The 21,038-nt window shown below is 39.6% G+C and overlaps 1 protein-coding gene and 1 pseudogene across 1 annotated transcript in view; both read right to left on the bottom strand.

Annotated features, from left to right (window-relative positions):
* The window catches only part of PRKCE (protein kinase C epsilon), a 511,750-nt gene that overhangs the window by 13,925 nt on the left and 476,787 nt on the right, over positions 1-21,038 (bottom strand). The gene's annotated exons all lie outside the window — the stretch shown is intronic.
* Positions 524-642, bottom strand: LOC118605803 (annotated as a pseudogene).

The raw sequence follows: 21,038 nt of genomic DNA, 5'->3' as shown, positions 1-21,038 counted from the left end.
TCCCTCCCTGTCAAGCCACAATTTTTCTCTTTATAAATGATAACTATCTCAGGAAAGGTACTTTGAGACTATGCAAATATCTGCTTTCTCCTTGAAACTTCTGTACACTAATTTGAACATCTGTGTGGATCTTGCCTGACAATTACTACTATGGTGTTTTAATTGTGATTTTTCTATTTCCTTCATTCCTTCTACCTTTATGAGTTAGAATTCTTCTGAAAGGGGGAACTATTCTTTCACTTTCATTTATTTATTTATTCAATTATTTCTCTACGTGAGTATGAATTCACAGATAATGATGTGGTTATAATTAAGATTGTTATTATATACTATTATTATTTATTTTATTTCTCAAATTGTTCTAGCTTTGGCTATTCGGGCCTCCTTCAGGTTGGCACCTGTGCCTTTTTCTTTCTTTCCTTTTTTTTTTTTTTTAAGGCGAGGTTGACTAAAAAACCCTTGGTTGACCTCACAGATTGCAAGGACCTTGTCAGCTTACAATCCCTTATTTTTTACTTTTTTACACCTACAGCACCTGGTCTTCCTAGATGGTCTCTCATCCAAGTACTAACCAGGCCCAACTCTGCTCAGCTTCCGAGTTCAGATGGGATCGGGCTTGTTCAGGGTGGCATGGCTGTAGACTGCCTATGCCTTTCTAATATGCTTCCCAACTATTTCAGAGCATTTCCTTACTGTCTGGCTCCATGAGGTGCTTCAGGCTCACCTTGTATTTTTCCTGCCCCTGGCCTGGAGTCAACCACTTCTCCAAAGAGTCCTGGTTCCTTTTATTGGAGAATGGTATTTATTTCCATCTTTATTTCTATATTTATTTCTGTATCTATCTATCTGTATAGATATTTAAAAAACTGTAAGTGTCCATCCACAAATAAATAGATAAACAAAATGTGGTATATATACATATTGGAGTATTATAAGGCCTTAAAAAGCAATGAAATTCTGACATATGCTACAACATGGATGAACCTAGAAAGTGTTATGCTAAGTGAAATAAGCAAGACACAGAAGGACGAATATTATATGATTCTACTTACATGAGGTACCTAGAACAGGCTTATCCATAGAGACAGAAAGAGGAATAGAGAGTAACAGGGACCGGAGAAAGGGGAGAATGGGGAATTACTATATCATGGTTACAAGGTTCCTGTCTGGGATAAAGAAAAAGTTCTGGAAGTGGTTAGTGGTTATGGTGGCACAACATTACGACTGTACCTCAAAACACTGCATTTTACACTTAAAAATGGTTAAAATGGTAAACATCATGTTATCTATATTGTACCACAAAAACAAACAAGAAACATGAGTTTGAATCCAGTCCAGTACCACAGAGCTCATTCTGGCCTCCCCTTTTCTTCTTTGTAACTTCGTTCTCCAACAGTGAGAAATCTGGCTCCCCTTATCTAGAATATATTTACTTATTTATTCGACATAAGTATATCTGTTTTCGGAATAGTTAATGTATACTCAAGTGAGAAACAAATAAAAAATCTCCATTATTTGTGTACAGTTCATTTTTATTTTAGCCTTACAATACTGTTTTCTAAAATTATGTAAGTTTGTGCTTTTTTCCCCATCCCTTCAGCTTGGTGATGTTATTCATTTGTAATATGGTTAAGTTCATTTGTTACAATTTGTATTCTATTTGGATTTTCCCACATCTGGTTGTTTTTTTCTTAATTTACATACTGTAAAACTCACTTCCTATAACGTTCAGTTTTACGCGTTTTGAAAAACGCATAGAGCAGTCTCATCACCTCCCAATTCCCTTGTGCTGACTCTGTCATCGACTCCTCCCAGTCTCTGGCAACCACTCATACGCCTTTCCAGAACGTCCTATAAACAGAATCAAACCAAATAGAGTCTCATAGTTCTGGCTTCTTTCACTTGCAAAATACATTTAAGATTCATTGATGTTGTTGTTTGAATCAATGCTTCGTTTCTCTTTATTGCTGAGTAGTATTCCATCCATTTTGTGGCTGTACCATATTTCATTTGTTCATTTACTAGCTGAAGGGCATTTGGGTTTGTTTCCGATTTGAGACAATTATGAATACAGCTGCTAGAGGCAGGCATTCACACACAGGCTTTTGTGTAAACACAAGTTTTTGTTTCTCTTGAGTAAATACCTAGGAATAGAGTTGCTGGATCATATAGTAAGTGCATATTTATCTGAGACTGCTAAACTGTTTTTGAAAGTGGCTGTATTGTTTGCATTTCTACCAAAAATATATGAGAATTCCAATTGCTCCAAATCCTTACTAGCACTTCCTATGATCAGGATTATGGATATTTATGTTTTGTTTTTACTCTAATGTGTATGTGGTAATATCTCATTAGGTTTTTAATTTTCATGTCCCCGATGGCTGATGTTGAAATCTTTTATTTATTCATTCTTTAAGATAAAAAAGAAATACAAGTAAATGTTCCAGTATTTTCTAGCTTTACCTTAGTAGTAATAAACTATTGGTACTTTGGAGGCCACTGTTCTTGGAGGTGAAGAAGGAGGGCTTGGCTTGGGCTGAGGTAGTCCAGGAAAGGTGGGCAGTGGGGGTGTGTGTGTGTGGGGGGGGGGGTGATGGTGTTAAACTGGCCCTCTAGCAGGGAGGAAGATTTGGCCAGCCCATTGCCTGCCGAATCTGTTTCTGGGGTCCATACTCAAAGTTCTTTAAGTGAATAAGAAGACAGAGATAAGCCCAAGGTACAGAATCTTGTCTTTACCAAGTCCCTGCCTGATTCTCACAACAAACTCCTATCTGTAAGGTGCTTGTACATCTCACACTCATGATCTCCTTTAATCTTCATAACCGCCCTTTGAGGTAGCCACTGAGATTGCTCCTACTTTACGAATGAGGAAACTGGCTTGGAGGAGTTAAGTAACTTGGCCAAGATCACCCAGTTATGAGCAGCAGAACTGGAACTCATGTCTAGATCAGCTCATTCTCAATCTCAGGCTTTTGCCATTATCTGCACATGATAGAAGGGGGCCATTGTTTTCACAGCTCAATCCTGTTTTTATTTTTAAAGATAGATATATTCACACAGTCTATAAATATTTACTGAGTCTCTACTCTGGGTAGGCAAGCCACTTCTAGGTTACGTGGGTGGATCAAAGATAATTAAGACATTGTTTTTGCCCTGACCAACCCAAATACCTGGACCTACCCAAATACAAATAACAAATTCGATGACTCTTAAATTAATGTCTTTGCCCTGTACCACTTCATCAAATTGCACTTTCAATCCAACTGCCTACCTGACATCTCAAACTCAAAATGTCCAAAGTCATGCTCCTGCTCTTCCCCAGGCCCCCTGTCCCCAGCTTTCTTGTCTTCTCCCTTCCAGTTACTCAGTCCTAAAGCCTTGGAGTTATCCTTGATTTCATTCTTTCTTTTATACCCACATTCAATTTATCAGCAAGACCTGTGAGCTAAAGCAAAGTGTTGGAATGTATCCGGAAGCTGACCATGTCTCACAGGCAAAACACAACCACTTTGGTCCAAACTGCTGTCATCTCTCCCCATGTCCTCTACTGTCTCTCCTGAACACAAGTGAACTGGTTAAAATGGAGTCAGATCATGTGACTGCCCCACTAAAAAATAAAAGCCAGTGTTCTTACAATGGCCTCGGAGGACCTGCATGATGTTCTTTGTGGCCCCTCTGATCTCATCTCCCACTAACTCCCCCACCCCATACCCATCCACTCCAGCCAACCTGGGCCACCACTGTTCCTGTGGATACTCTCTTGCTACAGTAGTGGCTTTGCACTTGCAATTACCTTTGCCCAGACTATTCTTTCTCCAGATCAACACATGGCTCACTTTCAATCTCCTCAGGGCTTTCTCAAACTTATCCTCAGTGAGACCCCTTGACTTTGCCCTGCTCTTGCCCTCCACACATGCACATTCCCTAGTCCCAGTTTCCACTTCGTGTTTTTCCATAGTAACTATCACCATCTGACATATGTTATAAATATAGGAAGTTTTGTTTCTTTATTTATGTACTTATCACTTCCCATTAGACTATAAGTCCTATGAGGCATCAGTTTTTATCTGTTTTGTTCAAGATGTATCCCAGGCCCTAGAACAGTGCCTGGCACACAGCCAGTCCTTGATAAACAAACACACGTTGAATAAAGGAAATAACTAATTTAAGAAGAAAGGATTGGTGTCACAGGTAAGGAGCAAAATAGTCACTTTAGGATTGCCTAAGAGAGATAATCACCTTGGAGGAAGTGAGACAGAGGAGGGGAACTATAATTATTGGGGGAGAAAAAGACTTATTTTGTAATTCTGCATGCATGCCTACACATTTCTCAACTCTTTGCTTGTTTTGAGGCATTGAAGATTAAGATTTAGAAGTAACAACTTAAAAGTAAAATAGCTCTTATCCTAAGTGTGTGCTTACACACATGCAAAAAATGGTTCTTAAAAAAGCTGATTTCAAACAATCCCTATCTAATACCCTTATCTCCCTTCTCCACTGCTCCAGGAAGTTGCTCTGTGCCCTAGGGGCTGGGCTAGGAGTGCCTCCTTGAGGGCCCTAAGTCCCTGTGCTTCCCCTAAGCCCACATTGCTCATTTTCTCATCAGTTTCTCAACTTGTCTTGTCACTAGAGTGCTTTGAGGGCTTGGTGTCTTTTTTTCCTGTCCACATCTTTCCCACACCAAAGAAATTTAAAACAAATACAAAGAGGGAAATTAGGCAGCTTTAAGATGAAGTTTTTTTCCATTCCACCCAGTGAATCCAAGAGCAGTGGCTTTAGGAGGCCCCTCCAATCAGGCCATAGGTGAGGTGTGGGGTTTCTCAACCCTGCCTGACTACAGAACATCATCAACTCATTTTACACTGCCCAGCTGGCTTAGGTTACCTGGTGTGAGAGAGGGAGGTTGCTCAAACCATAGGCTCCCCCACAAAACAGAGTGGTAGGCCTCTCTCTCCTTTAGCCCCAAAGCCAGACCCTCTCTATTTTCTGCAGCTTCCCACTGTCCAAAACTTAGCTGCTGGTTCTTGTCTTGCCTTCCTTCCCCAGGTCAGGCAGGGTCCACCCATATTCCTGATTCACTCACTTATTCAATCAACAAACAGGTACTCTCCTCCTACTTGATGCCAGGTCTAGGGCAGAGTCGTGGGCTAGAGAGACAGGTAAAGCTCATTCCTGCACCTGAGGTTCAAGGGACTATGTCTCATGTGTGTATGTTTTAGGGTTAGAATCTTCAAGGAAAGCTATTTCCGAAAGCTTCAGCAACTCCTGGATGAGGTGAGGGAAAGTTTGGAGTAAGGAGAGATAATAGTAAAAACAAACAAAAAATGGATTGGATGATGTTGGAGTAGAAAAGATGTCTCTAGGGGGAAAAAAATTACAATATATTCCCCAAATAGTAAATCAATAGCATTTCAGTATTTCTTAATATGTTTAAAACCCTTCCTATATACTATCTTATTTTCTTATCACAATATCTCTATGAACTAGGTAAGGTAAGATCAATTATCTCCAATTGATCAATGAAGCATCTGAGGGCTCAGATGAGTTAACTACCTCATCCAACCTTGTAGAGCAAAGTCAGTGGTAAAGCTGAGACCAAAATTGGGATTTTCTTTCTCCTTCACCATTGTCAAGGACATTGTCCTATTTTGATGATGTTATGTGAGGCATGTATATATGTCTCCTAATTAGGTTCATTTTAGCTAATTAAGTGTCATAATCTTCTATGAGGACATGAGGTGTTGCTCTTGCCCCAGTCTTCTTTGATCAGTGATTGGTTGGCTAAGACAATGGGCACTATGGTGATGGGTTGGCCACCAATAGCTTATAGGCTTTTGAGAAAAACATTTTGTTAAGAGTAGTCATTATGGATGTTGGTGAGGTTGCAATTCCTAAAACGTTAGTTGGATGTTGCTGTCAAGGCCGTGTGCCCTAGCAAACACCTTTTTCTGGAAATAACATAAAAGAAGAAGCCTCTGCTCTCCTAGAAGTTCCTCATGTTAGTGAGAATGGGGCCCTGTAGAGTCCCCCAGTCTGAAGGAGGTGACTCAGTTCCATTCTCAGTGAGCCATCTGTCTTGCAGGAGTGTCATGTTCATGCTGTTAGTTGTTGTCTGGTTTTTGGGCTGTGTTGGCATCTCAACTCACTCTGTAGGTTTCTAAGGGCTTCTGGTCCCAAACCTTCTCTTTTCCCATATAGAGGTTGGTGTGCTAATTCTCCAACATCAAGTCTTCCTTGGTCAACGCCAATGAGTGTGAGAGCCTAGGCACACATCCTTGGAGTGGGGGAACCTTTCAACTGAAAAAGACTACTCGGCAGCACCAATTGCTGTCCTGTTCAAAAATGTGAGCTTAGTGCTTAGTGTGACCAGACTGATAGTTTTCTAAAAGAAATTGCAAATTAGATTTTTAAGTGAAATTCCTCAATGTTTAAATACTGGCTCAAAGTTTTTTTTTTTTTTAACACTGTAAAGTTTACATATTACATTTCTATGGGTTAGAGTCAATTATTTTTTATTTTTACTTTTTCCAACTTTATTACGTTGAAAAATTTCAAGTCCATGGAAGTTGAAAGAAGAGTAAGATGAATACCCGTATTCAAACTTCATCTAGAACCGCCTATTGTTAACATTTTACCACATTTGCTTTGTTTTTCTTTCTTTCTATATACACTTTTTTTTTTTTTTTTTTTTTTTTTTACTAAATGTTTGAGAGTAAGTTGCAAACACATGATCCTTCACCCCTAAGTACTTCAGCATGTATCTCCTAAGAGCAGGATATATTCCTACATGACTATGATATGATCCTTACATTCCAGAAACTAAACATGATAAAATATTAACTAAATGGTCCCTATTCGATTCCCCTGGTTGTCATAACGATTTCCTTTGTGACTCTTTTTAAATCCAGGATCTAACCTAGACTCACATCTTTAGTGTCCTTTAATCTTCAACAGGTCCCCCGCCTTCTTTGTCCTTCATGACACTGACAGTTTAGAAGAGCCCCAGGCCGATCGTTCGGAGACTGTCTCTGGATTTGTTTGATTATGCATCCTCATGAGTAGAAGGTCGGATATTTTTTGGCAAGAATACCACATGGATGATGCCGTGTCCTCGGCACATCTGATCATGAGGCTCGTGTTGTCAGTTTGTCCCATTATTGGTGATGTCAAGCTCGACCCTGCAGCTAAGGTGGTTTCCACCCAGTTTCTTCATTGCAAAGTTACCCCTTTCCCTTTGTAACTAATAAGTCTTCTGTGGAGTGTTATTTTGAGACTGTCACCTTTGGTTTATTTAGTACCTTTGCAGGTGTTTTGGGAACACAAAAGCAGACGAGGGGGATGGTGGTAACCCAGTGCCTGGGTTCCCAGACAGAAATCTGAGGCCAGCTGCACTGGAACCGCCCAGGGGCCTCTAAAAGCTGCTGGCCTGTGGGATTAAAGGCTGCCTGCAACCATCAGAAGTGAGGACTGTATTTTTTCAGAAACAGCAGAGCATGGTTAGTCTAAAACACACATGCAAACTAGTGTATACGTAAGTTGGAGTGCAGAGACACAGGGAAGATTTCAGCTACGTTCCCCCATGGGCCTTGGTTTCTTCATCTACAGATTGTTAGTAAATTATTGCCAAAAGTCCATTTCAGCTGTAATCGTTTAATTTTTTAAATTATCGAGCATCTACTATGTGCCTCAGGTTTCCCACCACTGCATCTCATTTAAGCTGCCAGGAACTCAGTTTTTACGTCTGAGGAAGATTATGAGGCTAAAAAAAGACTCAGTAACGTCACAAGCCTCGTAGGTAGGTCGGTGAATCAGGCCTTGACTCATGGTATTCCTGAGTACAAGAATAGTGAGCTTCAGTCTATAAGAAAGCAAATTAGTGGCTGTAGGGGTTGGGGGAGTGGGGAATAGGGAGTGACTGTATAATGGGTACAAGATTTCTTTCTGGGATGATGAAAGTGTTCTGGAATTAGATAGTGGTGATGGTTGCACAACATTGTACTAAAAGTCACTGAATTTCACATTTTAGAAAGGTTAAAATAATGAATTTTATGCTGTGTGAATTTCGCCTGAAGAATTTTTAAAAAGTAAGAAACAAAATGTGCGTCTTTCTCTATACCACACTGGCTTTCTGGTGAAAGAGTAAACTAAAAGTTAGTCAGAATTGCGAGCAGATCTGCAGAAGGCTAGTCTCATTATTCTTCATTAAAATGAAAACTCGGAAATAACCTAAATATCCAAGAATAGGAAATTAGTTAAATAAATCGTAAGATAGCCAATGAGGGAATGTTATGGAGCCATTCCAAATTATGTTTTAAAAAAACTTTTGATGACATAGAAATGTGCTCATGATATAATGTTAAAGGAAGTAGAACAGGATACAACACTATATATAATTATGTACAGTGAATGTGTGTGTGTGCTTAAAAGAGGCCTATGTGGAAATATGCCAAACTCTTAACATAAGCTATCTCTGTGTTGTGAGATTATGGATGATTTGTTTATTTCTCTATATTTTTTACATATTCTGAGTTTTCTCTAGCAAGCATGTTACTTTTATAATAAAAAAAAAGTACAGTAAAAGTTATTAAAACAAATTTAGCAAAGTTTTTCCTGTGCTTTCTCTGGCTCTGGGCATAGTTCCCAGGACCTCTCCTCTCCCCGCAGCCTGCCCAGATAAATAACAAGCAGATAAATATTTCAAAAGGTCCTGATCTCAGATGCTGCCCAATTCCAGCAACAAGTTAAAGGGACACTGCACTGTTCACAGGCTCAGAGCTGGTTATGCCCGTGTTTATGGTTGGAAACCCTAGAGGACCTCTCAAAAATCCAGATGGACCTTCAGGGAGGCAGCCATTTACCAGAGGGACAGGAGAGAGAGGGGCATGGATACGGAAGGGCCCATGGCTCCTCACGTTCAGGGCAAGGGATGTCCTGTCAAAAGGCTAACTAACACATGACTATTATCAGTCATTGACAGCTCAATGTGACTGAGAATGGGTTGATAACAAGAGAGGGAAGTCAAACTCCAAGAATAATGACAAAGTCCAAGTTAAATTTCTTTAGCTCCCTTGGACACTGACTCTGAGCAGTGACTTTTAGAAATATATAACATTAGCAAGAATTGAGGCCATTTTAGGGACAGGGCTTCTCAGCCCGAGCTGCACACAGAAACATCTGGGAAGCTTTAAAATGAACCAGTGCCCAGCGCCACCCCCCAGAAATTCTGATATGATTAGTCTCAGGTAGGGCCCCATCATTAGTATATTCTTAATCCCTCTAAGATGCCAGGAAGAGAAGAGAAGTCCTGGATTTATGTATCTTCTTGCAATAACTCTTTGTGGTTAAAAATAATTTAAAGTGCTGGTATGGATGGACCGAGAAGGTATTATGCTAAGTAAAATAAGTCATAGAAAGACAAATACTGTATGATCTCACTTATATGCGAAATCTAAAAAGTCAAAAACAAGTTCATAGATACAGAGAATAAACTGATGGTTGTCAGAGGTCAGGGTGTTGGAGTGGGCAGGTGAAATGATAAAGGGGAATTAGAGGTACAAACTTCCAGTTATAAAATAAATAAGTCATGGAGATATAATGTACAGCATAGGGAATGTTGTCAATACTATTATAACAACTTTGCTCAGTAATAGATGGTTACTAGACTTATGGTGATCACATGGTAAGGCACATAAATGCCAAATCACTATATTATACACATGGAACTAATATAATATTGTATGTTAACTATACTTTAATAGAAAAATGCTGCTAATAAGAGCATTCATAATCACTTGACAGTGAGAGATTTCCTCTTTTCTGAGGGATAATTTAGAATGGAAAAGAAAAGAAAACCTTATCTTACACTTGGACATAATCAACATTCATAGGCTTGGTCTCAATCATTCTACTGTGAGGAAGAGAGCCAAAGAAAATGATCAGAGATGCAAAGAAAGACATTTCAAAAGATGTTATTTATAACATCAAAATTTTTTATACAGTATTATCATCTGTTGTTTTTGTTTCCCTGAAACTTGGTATAAGTTGAGGTTGGTTAAGAAAAGAAGCAGGTAAGTAATTTTAAGCACAATACCAAATTTCCAGACTTGGCACAAGGATGATTCTGTACTTCTCTATGAGTTAGGTCCTCTGTTTGCAACTAGAGGAGACATGTTTAGGTTTTTCAAAAAGCCTAACAGGAAACAACCTCGATTGTACTAAATAGCCAAGACTCAGGAAACCTGAACCATCAATTGGAAAATATTTGATTGTTTAGGATACAACACAGCTGTAGTAACCTGGTTATTTAGCCAATTCCCTTAGCAACACATGCAGAAGCTTTTTCTGTCAAACTCCATTTTTACAGTGACTGGGCCACTCTCTGTCTTCTGGCTGCATTGACTTCCTGAGCCTTTCCAGGGCAGACTCCCAGAAAAGAATATAAATAGTTCTAACCATTTTCTAAATTATCAACTCCACAAATATTTAGTAAACACGTACTATGTACCAGGCTCTTTTCTAAACACCAAAGATACACGATTAGGCAAAATACACAAAGTCCCCATGATCATGCTATTTATATTTTAGTGGAGAAAGATAAAAAAAAATTACACACGTATGTTAAATGTCAGATGATACTACATACAGAGAAGAATAAAGCATCATAAAGGAAGAGAGTGTGAGAGGAGGTGCTGTGATTCAGAGAGCAGTAAGGGTGGACTTTTCTGACAAGGTGAATATTAAAGTGAGATCTGAAGGCAGCAAGAGAGTGAACCAAAGAGACAGTAGCGGAAGAGCTTTTCTAGGCAGCCGGGGAGGCAGAGAAGTGTGCTTGCTCTATAGGAGGAAGAGCAGAGAGGCCACTGTGGCTGGAGCAAGGCGAGAGGGAGAAGGAGAGGCTGAGAGATGAGGTTGGAGACTGTCACAAGTGGTCTTGTGAGGCACTGTAGGGGCTTTGCGCCTCCTCCTAAGGTGAGGCGGAAGCCCCTGGAGGATTTAGAGCAGAGATGTGACATGGTTTACTTTTCTCCCCAGGTGAGTATTTTTTAGAGCAGTTTTAGGTTTACAGAAAAATTGATTGCAAAGTACAGTTTCCACATCAACCTTTCCCAAAGTTTTCTCTATTATTTACATCTTATATTAGTGTAGTACATTTGTTACAATTGGTAAACCAGCATTGAAACATTATCATTAACTAAAGTCTATATTCTATAGGTTTTAACATGAATAACATTATCTGATTTTATATTATAAAATAATCACTGGTTGCTGTGAGTGAAGGGTGGGGTTAGGGATGGAGAAAGGAAAGCACTGGGGAGGCTGTTGCAGGTCTCTAGGTGAGATGAGGGTGACTTGGACCAGGGTAGTGGTCAGGTAGAGCTGACAAGAGTTGTTGATGAATTACATGGAGAGAGAGAGAAGAAGAGGAAGAAGAAGAAGAAGAAGAAGAAGAAGAAGAAGAAGAAGAAGAAGAAGAAGAAGAAGAAGAAGAAGAAGAATCGTCAAGGATGATCTCGAAATTTTTTGTTTGAGCAATTTGAAGAATCAAGTCACTAAGACAGGGAAATACTGGAGAGGAGGGGGTGGGAGATGGCAGGAGTTTGGTTTTGAAAATATTTAGTTTGAGATCCAAGTGGACGTCTTAGGTAGGAATTTAATACATGAGTGGCATTTAGGCTGAAGTATACATTTGGGATTGTCACTGTATTCATGGTTGAATATCGGTCTGGCTGAGCTCAACTAGAGAGTGAATATAGATAGTAAAGAGAAGAGTCGAAGTTTGGACCTCAGGGTTCTTCAACATTCAAAGATCAAGAAAATGAAGTGGATACTGCAGGAGATTGAGAAGGAGCAGCCAGTAAATTTGGAGGAGAATCAAGAAAAAATGATCTTGGAAATCAAAAGAAGAAATACCTCCAGGAAGAGAATGATTGCATCAAATGCTGTTAGGATTTGGAAGAAGATGGAGACAGAGAACTGACCATCAGTTGTACAATATGGTGGCCACCGACAGCTTCTTCGAGAGAAGGATAGGGGCAAGAGCCTCACTAGAATGAGTTTAAGAAATAAGGAGAGGAGAAGAGCTCTTCCTTACAAGAGACAGTGAGTTTAGACAACTCTTTTGAGGCGTTTCGGAAAAAAAAAATGAAGCAGAAAAATGAGGCGATGGCTGTATAGGGTTGTGCAAAAGAGGAGAGATTTTAAGGACGAGGGGTGGCCCTGTATGCATTGTGGATCACTAAGTCAGTACTCAGGGAGTACATCCCTTGCAGGGAAGGGGCAGAAATTTCCTATATGCTATCTTGCCAGCCTAGGGTTACCTACACTTACCCCTTATCCTTTTGGCTATAGTCAAAACGAGTGTCATGTGGCACCAAACCCGATGACCCCTTAATGAGAGTCCCTCAGTGTGCATCACGGCAGCACCCGAGCTCCCAGTAGGGCCAGTTTCTGACCAGCAGCGTGTTTGGCCAGTCTGGAATGATCTCTTTCTTTAAAAGAAATACTATATTTTTAAGTTAATCCCAGAAAACCACCTCATCCTGGATCAAATTAAGCATCTGTTCCCTTGAGGTATTGGTGTTTTCTCTTCACAGCTGCATAGTAATGTTGGTATCGATCACGCCTGGCTCTGCAGGAGAACTTTATATCCTTCTAAGCTCTTTCGCTGTCATATTCCATTCAAATCTCTCAACTCCATGGGGCGGGAAGGGTAAGTATTATTTTTCTCACTTCACAGTTGAAGCCTATGTGTTAGTGACTTGAACAAGGTCACAAAGGAAGCTGGTATTAGGGTCCAGGTGTCCTGTTTTAAGACCAACAGTCTTGATTTCTTCAGGTTGCCTGAGTGGCCAGCCTGCTCCAAGCTCTGAGGTATGTTAGAAAATGTTTTATCTACACTGAGGTTCAGGGCAGAGTCTGAGGCTCAAGAACCCTGTATATGATCCACACATGGTGGTGTGACAGATGCCCTAAGTGGACAAGTTGGTAGTCTTGGTCCAGAGAGCACTATTAGGAAACTTCCACCTGGGCAGAAGAGCCTACCTAGGGCTTGAAGAGCCTGAGAGAGAAATCAGACTGACACCTCCATTTGACATATTGGAACTTTGAATCCAGAGAGCAGAGAAACAGCCAGCCCAGCATCTTGGTTCCCAGTCCAACTGCCTTTCCTTTTGACAAATTCTCCTCACACTTAGTATGGAATTTCTCAAAGTCTTGTTAGCTGTGCTGATGCGAACTTGGTCTTTTTTTTTGTTGTTGTTCTTGGAACCTGTCACTATCTCAGGCCTCAAATCCTACTCTTGGGAGGTTTTCTCCCTCGCAGGGGCGCACCCTCCTCAACACTCTACTCTGGGTGAAATCTGGCCACTGGTATTAGCTCCAACCTTCTTCTCCCTCCTAGACTTTTCCAACTTGCTTTCCAGGCCTCTGGGAATACAGGACCTGCCTTCTGCCCCGAGGTCCTCCTGCCCCAGCAAAGAACAGCTGCTTTTTCTCTTGGGGGAAATCAGCACTCAAAAGGGAATAGCTCAGAAAGGGAATACTTTAGAATGAGGGCATTTCAGTAGCTCCCACGGGCTCTTTGGGAGCAGAAGGCCTTCACTATAGGCTTCAGATACTCTCTCTGTCCCCATGCCTCGTGTCCTCCGCTCTCCTTTCCAGCTACCCAGTCAGCCTTATTAGCTCTCTCTGTCTCTCTCTCCCTCCATCTTCTCTGGGCACACCACCCATCGAAGTAACTGAGTCACTCGGAAAATGTGAGAAATCACCTAATAAAGAACTGCCCTGGGGAAATGGACAGGTAAAAGACTATAAATAAATGACTTCATCTCACGCTTAATTTAATAAGAACTATGCCCACAGTATCTCCGCTAGTAAGGAAGACAGACGGCAGATAAGTGGATGAGACAAGCAAGCTGTCAGTACTGGGGCATGTAACCTCCAAGAGCCCAAACTTTGCTCTCTGGATGCACATGGGGCTGTGCCAGGGAAAGCGGCTCTCTACCCTGCCCCGTGGAGAGAAGGGACTGGGAACCAGGCCAGCCTGATGTCAATCCCAGATCTATGTGGCTTTGGGTAAATTACCAAGCTTCTCTGAGTTACATTCAGGAAATGAAAGTGATAATTCCTATTTAACTCCTTCTCCTTCTCCTTCTCTTTCTCTCTGTCTCTGTCTCTGTCTTTCTCTCTCTTTCTCTCTCTCCTTTCCCCCCTCCCTCCATTCCAATCTCTCTATCTCGCTATCTCTATCTATTTATTTATATATCTATGTATCTGCCAAGTGCCAGGCATCATATTAAATACTGGGGACACTCAAAGACCTGGTATGTCCAGAACACCACAGACTGAGGTGAAATGGCAAGAAAACTGTTATGATAGGACAGGAGCCAGTTTGAGAGCCGGTCAATCTTGACCATCAAGAGTGAAGAGGTGCTGTTGCTATTTGATATCATTGTGGTTAGGAACCCTGGAAAGTCAGATACCTTCCCTGTTTATCAATTCTTTTCTCTTCCTCTCAGCCACACAGTGTTCTTATCGGAAGGAACAGGAACCAAACAGGAATCAAAATTATACTTACTAGATGCATGAGTGCGGATCTTGAACAAAAGAAGGTTTGAAGCATGAAACTTAGACTCCAAGCGGAATAAGACTCCCTACTTCCCTCTAGGCCCAAATCTAAAGTTTGTGAGCTCACCAACTTCTGTCTGGGGTTGTGTGGAGGAAGTAAAGGAGAGAGGGGAGTAATACAGCCAGGTTTGTAGAGTAAGATGTGGCTTAATTTACTAAGTCAATCTGCCTATCCAGCTGGTTGGAGGAAGGCAGGTAGATGTGTATGAGTTATTAATGCACAGTACTTCCACTCACGTCTCTATGGGGCCACATCAGCAGTTCTCAACTTTAAGCATTCAGGGGAGGAACTCTCCTTAGAGGGGAGCTAAGAAGAGGGGAGGAGCAGATGTTATAAAAAATTCTCCTTTCTCCTATGAGAAAAGAGTGAAGAAATGGAGTCACTGTAGTCAAGTTACTAAGTACTAAAATTAAGTAGGCCGAGGCACGAGGAAATGGTTCTACTCTTGCTTTAACTAGCCTGGGAACTTAAACTTTGAACTCTTCAGTTATGCCTGGAGATATGTGTGTGTGTGTGTGTGTGTGTGTGTGTGTGTGTGTATATTATACATCCTATAAGGAACCCTCTGATTAACCCCCTGAAGGAAAGAATGTTCACACGGCCAACCTGCCTGGCATCCATTATCCAAAAAACCGAACATCTGGAAGACCACTTCCTTGGACCAATCCAGAGTCTGAGAATGCAGGACTGATTCTTCTTAAGAATATACTTTTTACTATAAAATTTCTCAAACTTTTCTTTCTCTTTTAGAACACTCTAGGTATTATCTAGTTGTGTTTATGGTTTGCAAACCCTAAGACCTTTGAATAAATCTTTATCATTTATTTCTAGCCAAAGCCTACTGATTCATGTATGCTTGATTGACACCTAAATGAGCCAAGTTAAGAATCCCAAAGCCCAATGGGAAACCACCGAATGCTCTTTAGCCAGGTGAGTGACCGACTGAATTAAGATTTGCTTCTTTGAGGAGCACTACTGCTCTTTAAATGGCTTATGAACATATACTGCTTAAAATAAAGAACACAATAGATGGAGAAACAGCAGGATTGTCATAACTGAGAAGTGAATTCATAAACCAAAAGATGAAACTGAAAAAAACCTTCCAAACAGAAAAAGGAAAGAAATGGATACACATAAAAAGAGTTAGGAGATACCGAATTTAGAGGTAGAAATGCTAAATATCTGGATTAGAAGTTATCAGAAAGAGAAAGAAATAAAAAGAGAGAAGAGGAAGCTTTTTATAAAATAATAGTGAGCAACTCAGATTGAAAGGACTTAGAGTGCCAAAGAGGAAAAAAAATGGAAAGGCTCACACCTATCCAGAATGCACTGAAATTTAAGACGATTAAAGACAAAACATTTAAAAACCTAAAAAGTTCATCAAGTTTTCTGGATATAAAATCAATATTCAAAAGTCAGGTGCATTTCTATATACCAGCAGCAAATACCCAGAAAATGCAATTGAAAAGAAGGTATCATTTATAATAGCATTAAAGAATGTTAAATACTCAGGAATAAATCTAATAAAAGATGTGAAAGACCAGGGAAATGTTATTAGGGGATATCTAAAAACTATAAATAAAAAAATATTATATTTATCAACAGGAAAGCTGAGAATCATAAAGACATCAATTCTTCCAAAATCTATTTATCTATAGGTTAAATGTAATTCCACTGAATATCCCATAGTTTTTTTGAACTTGAGAAAATAATTCTAAAATATATTTGGAAAGCTATAGGGCCAAGCGCAGTCAGGACACTTCTGAAGATGATGATCAGAGAAAGGAATCACCTTACTGGTTATCAGAACTTATTTTGGAACTATCGTGGTTAAGACAGCATGTAGTTCTGTGCAGTTCAGGGAGAGATAGATTAACCAGTGTGATAGATCCGAGAGTTCAGAAACAGAATCATGCATCATGGGACTGGTATATGATAGATGTCATACATTCAACAAATGGGGAAAGAGGATTATGGTACCCAAACTGGAGTAGATTAAATCAGATCCCTTCTTCATAACTACATGTGGATTAAGGACTTAAACGTCAAAAACAAAACTTTAATATGCTTAGCAGAAAAAAATATGTGAATATCTTTTATACCTTGGGTAAAGAAGGATATCTTCAAATACAAAAAGCTTTGGTTAACAAATATAAGATGAATAAATTTGACTATATTAAAAAATTTTGTTTGTTCAAGAGGCAACCTAAAGAGAGTGAAAAGACAAGCTATCCATTGGGGGAAGATATTTGCAATATATACGATATGCAAGATACTGATCCAGACAAGGATAAATATCAAGAATATATTTATATGTGTATATAACAATAACCATCTTAAATAAGAAGATGAGCCTAATCAATTGAACAGAAAGATGGACAAGAGACATGAACAGGAATTTCACAGAAAGGAATCACATATGACCAACGAACATGTAAAGAGATATTCAACATGATTGGCGATCAGGCAAACACAAATCAAGACCATAATGCGATGCCATTTCACACTCATTCAGTGGGCAAAACTTTTTAAAATTCTGGCAATACCAAGTTTGGGCGGTGCATCCACAGGCATATTATCTCTTGTACATTGCCAGTGGGAATATACCTCGGTAGGACAATTTTGGAAAAAAAAAAAAAATCTTGCGTTATTTCCTGAAGTTGAAAATTAACATAACCTATGCCCCAGATTTTTACTCACTCACATGTACTCAGGAAACATATGTAAGAGTATTCATAGCAGCTCTATTCACAATAGCAAAAACCTGGAAACAACCCAAATATCCAACTACAGAGTAGAAGATTGTACTGTGATACAGTGCCACGTAGGGAAGAAACTGCAGTGATAAACAACATTATGAATGAAACTCAGCAATATAATATGAAGTGAAAATAGTAAGTCACCCCCCCCTCAAATTACATGCGGCATAATATCATTTAAATGAATTTACAAATACGTAAACATTTCAAAATAATGTTTCAGAAGTTATATAGACAGACTCTTAAAATGAATACAAGGAAATAAAAAATGAGGGGATTAGGATCATTATTACTTAAAGTAGGGAGAAGGAAGGAAAGTTTAGTTGTGAGGAGTGATCATAGCATTAGATGTATTTTTGTAGAGACAGAAGTAGATCAGTGGTTACCAGGGGTCAGAGTGGGTTGGTAGGGGGTGGGTAGTGGTGGAATGAGGAGTGATTGCTAATGTGTATAGGTTTTTTTTGGAGGGGGAGGTGATAAAATGTTCTGGAATTAGGCAGTGGTGATAGTTGCCTAACTTTGTTAACACATAAAGTCTACTGGATTGTGCACATTAAAAGGTGAATATTATTATATATAAATTATATCTCAATTAAAAACAGAAAAACTTTATAAAACTATAGTAATTAACATAGTAAATATTGGTTTAAAAATAGATAGCTAAATTAATGGTATAGTATCAAGTCCAGAAATAAATCCATGAACATGTAGCCAATTGGTTTTTGACAAAGGTGGAGAAAGGATTTTGTTTTCAACAAATAGTGCTAGAAAAACTGTATATATGTACAGTTTAAAAAAGCTCTCAGTTGAACCATATAAAAGTTTTAACTCTAAAGCTTGTAGACATCAATGTAAAATCTGAAATTATGATAAAAGTTCTGGACGAAGAAAACATAGGAGAGAATGACATTGAGTTTGGCAAAGATTTCTTAGATACAACACCAAAAGCATGATCCCCTTTATTTAAAAAGGAACTTTTTAAAAGTGGGTGTAGGGGGGATACATTGGACATCATCAAAGTTAGAAACTTCTCCTTAAAAGACATTTAAGAGCTTGAAAACATAACCCACATGACTGGGAGAAAATATTTACAAATCACTTTTCCTTAGATGGACCATTTCTTAGACAGAATTTCTATCCAGAATATATACAGAACTCTCAAGACTCTGTAAGAAGTAAACAAACAACTCAATAAAAAACGGGGAAAAATTTCAAAGGACATTCTATCCAAGACAATATATAAATGGCAAATAAGCACACGAAAAGATGTTGAACCTCATTAGTTCTTAGTGAAAAGCAAATTAAAACCATGAGGAAATGTCATTACTAATTTTAGTATACCTAAAATTAAAAAGACTGACCATATCAAGTGTCAGGGACAATGTGAACAACTAACTTTCATACACAGCTGGTGGTAATGTAAAATAGTACAACCACTTTGCAAAAAGAGTTTGGCAGTTTCCTCAAAAGTTAAACATATCTTACCATGTAACTCAGTCATCCTATTTCTAGATATTTGCCCAAGAGAAGTGAAATCAGATGTATACACAAAGACTTGCAAATGAATGTTCATAGCAGCTTTATTTGTAATAGCCCTAAACTGGAAACAATGCGAATGTTCATCGACAGGTAAATGGATAAACACATTGCGATATATCCCTATAATGGAATACTATTCAGCAGAAAAAAGGAATGAATTATTGACACACGCAACAACACAGAAGACTCTCAAAATAACTAGGCCCAGTGAAAGAATCTAACAAAAGAGAGTATGTAATATTCCAGAAAATGTAAACTATTTTACAGTGACAGGAAACAGATCACTGGTTGCCTAGGGAATGGGGGTGAGATTACAAAGTGCACGAGGAAACTTCTGGTGGTGATGGATATGCTCATCTTGATTGTGGTGATGGGTCCAAGGGTGCAAACATATCACTGAACTGTGTACTTTAAATAGATGCAGTTTATAGTATGTCATTTTTACCTCAATAAAGCTTGATAAAGATATTGGTCTGTGTTCATATTTTTCGTAATTGGACAATAGGTATACGGGGGCTCTTTATACTATTCTCTCTGTTTTTGCATATGTTTGAATTTTTCCTTGTTAAAAAGAAAATACGTCCATAACTGTGATCGTTTAAAAAATATTTTCACATATTCTTTGATACATCTCCCTTCTAGAGGTGTAGTCTAATTCTCCTTCCCGTAAGTGTGGGTATACCTAGTGACTGGTTTGTCATAAATAGAAACAGGAAGTGATGGTGTGTGACGTCAGAGACTAGGCATAAGTGATGGTGCAGCTTCCTCTTTGTTCTCTCCTTCTTGGCTCGCTTACTCTGGAGGAAGTCATCTGCTACATCATGAGGACACTCATACATCACACACGGCAAGGAACGGAAGCCTCTGTCTAACAGCCAGTGCAGAACTGAGTCCTGCCACGTCATGGCAATGAACCCTCAGCCCAATCAAGCTTTTAGATTACTGTGGGGCTGCTGACAACATGAGAGACCCACAGGCAGGACCATCCAGCTCAGCCACTCCACAATTCCTGCTCATAGTTACTGTTTGTTATTTTAAACCGTTGTGTTTTGGCACGGTTTGTTAGGCAGCAATAGTTAACTAATAGACTAAAATCGAAAAAAATCAAAAGATAGGCAGAAAAGTTATCCATATAAAACATGACTGAACATCTTAACCAATCAAATCTTCCATTCAACTTCCATTCAGCTTCTACAGCAAGTGTCTTCTGGCTCATCCAGACCTCATCGGGGACCCCCTTTCATGAACTGCTGCAACCCCTGCTTTCTGGCCCATGCAGTTAGTTAGTCCACACTTCTCTGGATAGAAAGCACAATCTTGTCTCCCCAGAACCAATCTTTCTGCCTCTAAGGAGACCTGGAGATTCCAAAGGCCGCTCCCTGCTTCCCTTAGGACATCCGACACCAGGAAAAGCTCATGGGAACAACACTTTTTGATAGATAGAAGCCAGGGAACCCAAATGGTACGATTCCCCGCTTTATTCAAATTAGGGAAAGAGTAGAAATTTCTCTAGAGAGCACTATCTCACTCCAAAGAATGATGAAACCAAAAGTAAAAAACTTTCAGAGGTAAGAACTATCATTTCCGTTCTACAGATGAGGACACAAAGCCTCAGAGAAGGGAAGTACCCAGTTTGCACATGTAGAAAATAGCAGTAGACCAATATTGGAAGTCAAGTCTGTCTTGACTGGGTGCTAGTGTGCTCACAGGGAGTGCATACCAGGGCCTGTCCTCTCTGCACTGTTGGTGGAGGTCAAAATCATGAGTAATGCAACAGCGTGTGTAGTACCATTACCTTGACCATGTCGTTCGTCCTTGCCAAGGATAACTAACATTCTTTATCCTCTGAGCTGCTCCTTGGTGAACCGCCAACACCACTTCCTCTCTCCACATTGCTTTGCTAGATGTGCCCCCACCCCGCCCCCAACCCACCATGCTCTTCCCTCCTGAATATAATACAGCACTGCTGGTATACAGCACTGCTTTCTGAATTTATTACCATTTCCTTCTGTAAGCAGAATAGGTATATCTAGCTCCTCATCCATGGGGCAGTAAATGCACCTCAGAGATATTCCTCACAGTGCTGGGTGCCTACCCTATACTGGGTTATATGA

The sequence above is a fragment of the Rousettus aegyptiacus genome, unplaced genomic scaffold, assembly GCF_014176215.1.
Source record: "Rousettus aegyptiacus isolate mRouAeg1 unplaced genomic scaffold, mRouAeg1.p scaffold_m13_p_7, whole genome shotgun sequence".
In the NCBI taxonomy this organism is placed as follows: domain Eukaryota; kingdom Metazoa; phylum Chordata; class Mammalia; order Chiroptera; family Pteropodidae; genus Rousettus; species Rousettus aegyptiacus.
Note: the sequence above shows the minus strand (reverse complement) of the source record. Positions and strands in the feature narration are given on the sequence as shown.